The sequence below is a fragment of the Colobus angolensis genome, unplaced genomic scaffold (genome assembly GCF_000951035.1).
Source record: "Colobus angolensis palliatus isolate OR3802 unplaced genomic scaffold, Cang.pa_1.0 Scaffold383, whole genome shotgun sequence".
NCBI lineage: Eukaryota > Metazoa > Chordata > Mammalia > Primates > Cercopithecidae > Colobus > Colobus angolensis.
This window is the reverse complement of record NW_012117188.1, coordinates 868077-870899: the sequence shown is the minus strand read 5'-3', so window position 1 is coordinate 870899 and position 2823 is coordinate 868077. Positions and strand designations below refer to the sequence as shown.

Genomic DNA, 2823 nt, shown 5'->3' with positions numbered 1-2823 from the left:
GTGGGGGTATGGTTTGGGGATGATTCAAGCACATCACATGTATTGTGCAATTTATTTCTATTATTATTACATTGTAATATACAATACACTAATCATACAACTCACCATAATATAGACGCAGTGGGAGCCCTGAGCTTGTTTTCCTGCCACTAGACAGTTCCATCTGGAGGTGCTGGGAGACAGTGACAGATTATCAGGCATTAGATTCCCATAAGGAGTGCACAACCTAGATCCCTCCCATATACAGTTGAAAATAGGGTTCGCACTCCTGTGAGAATCTAATACCACCACTGATCTGACAGACGGCAGAGCTCTGGTGGTAATGTGAGCAGCTGTAAATACAGGGAGCAGCTGTAAATACAGACGAAGCTTTGCTCACTCACCCACTGTTCGCCGCCTGCTGTGCAGCTCTGTACCAACAGGTAACAGACTGGTACCAGTCCATGGCCTGGGGGTTGGGAACCCCTGACCTAGGGTGTTCGTGCCTCAGTTAAAGCCTGATGTGAGTGTCCTTTCTCACTGTAGCATATTACCTTGAGTAATGGTGGCCTCAACCAGTGGAGACACTGAAGAAATGTTAAGATCCGATAGAACTGAGAGACGATTACATTTTTGTCATGTTATTTATTACTTAAAATGACAGTATTATCGCTTCTCGGCCTTTTGGCTAAGATCAAGTGTAAAGTGACAGTATTCATTTCTAAAGCCTTCCTAAAAATTGTCAAAATATATACCTGTATTTAAATAAATCTGTAAAAAAATCCAAGGTATAGTTTTTATCTATCCAAATAATTTGCCCACAGGTTTGTTTGTTCATGTGTTCATCCCCAGGTCGAAGCCTACAGAAGAACTGTCATTTGCAATAGTTTTATATTTCTAGGTTTTCAATATACATCATAGGTGCAAATGCTCCTTGGAATTACAAGCAATCCAGAAAGATTTAGCTAATCCAGCTGTTCTATGGTTTAACAAAAATTTATTTTATCAATATGAAATGACGTATAGGTTTTAAAACTCACTCCAGGTACAAATTATTTTTTAAACAAAGTGTTGATCTCTCTAAGTGTGCTGCCTCATTTGGAAGATAATGATAATAGTAGCACTACTTCACAAGTATTGGGGGAATTAACTAAATGATATATGTAAAGACTGACATACATACATGGCAAAAAGCTCAAAAAATCAGCTGCTATTGTTATTATAAAAAACACCATTTCACTTCTAAAATGGTAAAACTTCTAAAATATAGATAAACAGAGAAGGCTTTTCCAGGAGAGTCCTTTCCTAATTTTGAGTTCTGGGGCTATTGTGGGAGGGCCCTATTTTAAAACCAAAGTACAATGCTATGGGTGTGATCAAAAGTCATGCCATACATTCTTCCTTCCTTTCCCTGACATCTGTTAGGAATTTAAACTCTTTTTTATTTATTTTTTTTTTTTTCTTAAATTTTAATTTCATTGTGGTCTTACAGCAAACTTTGTATGATTTCTAGTCTTATAAATTTGTTAAGGTATGTTTTATGGCCTAGAGTGTGGTGTATCCTGTTGAATGAGCTGCATGAATTTGAGAAGAATTCTTACCCTGCTGTTGTTAGATAAATTGTCTACAATGTCAGTTACATCCAGTTGATTGATGGTTCTGCTCAGTACAACTATGACCTCACTGATATTCTGCCTGTTAGATTTGTCAATTATTGATATACTGGTGTTGAAGGCTCCAGCTATAACATGGAATTCATGTATTTTTCGTTGTATTCTGTTTTTGCTTTATGTTTTGATGCTTTGCTGCTCAGTGAATATACATTAAGAATTATTTTGTCCTCTTGGAGAACTGACCCCTTTATAGCCATGTGATATCACCTAAACTCAACATGAGAGACATAGCTTCATATTGGGACACCTAACAGTGAGCCAAATGGTGCTACCAATACAGAAGCAGCATAAAATACATCTCACTCATGGCACTTAAAATCTACTTCACAATACAAAACTCAAAAAAAAAAAAAAAACCACGCAAGGCAGTGCCTAATCAAGCAGGTCCCAGAGACATTCAAAGAAGGGGAAGTCACAGAAGGAGGAAAGTGAGATCTTAGTGGATGGATAAGACAATGGGTAATGACAGGGCAATGAGCACAGTCCATTCAGAGACACCGGAAATTTCATTCTGCAGTTTACTCACGTTTATAATTCTGAACTGTCATTCTGGCGTTGGGAGAAAGTGACCTAAGGTAGGGCAGTGATTTATTTTAAAAATAAGTATGTTACAATAGCTTTGAAACATTGGACCAGGCAGTCTACCCCAAATTACAAAATCATTACCTATCAATTTGTTTATGAATTTATTGGTAGCCACACATTTTTTTTTTCTAGAAACAAAGTTCCACGGAGTGTTTGGATATCAATCAGGCTACAGTATAACTGAAACTCTAATACCCTAGAAACTCCCTGCCACACAGGACGGGACCATTTTGGAAAGCTGTGAAGACTAGACCTCCCTCTAACTTCTCAGCCAGGACACCGTCTCTGTTCAAGGCCAATGGCACTGGATTTCACCATGGTTGCCCTCCATGGCAAAGGTTGGCTGGCGAAGGTTTATGCGGCCATGTCTGGGGGCAGCAGCGGAGAAAGAAGAGCTCATTAGCACAGAACTGAGATCATCTGCAAGAAGTAAACTTCTCCGTTAATGGTAGTCAGGTTCACAGGAGAAGGTTTTAGGCCCTAAGGCCACAGTGGAAAGGTATTCACCTGGAGAACAAGTTGTTCTTACTACAAAAATGCCAAAATAAGACAGGTGTGGTGGTGTGTGCCTGTAATCCCAGCTACT

The 2823-nt window shown here is 39.0% G+C and overlaps 1 pseudogene; it reads left to right on the top strand.

The window, feature by feature from the left end:
* The first annotated feature begins 2566 nt into the window (after window positions 1-2566).
* Window positions 2567-2823, top strand: part of LOC105520657 — a 33472-nt pseudogene continuing 33215 nt past the window's right edge.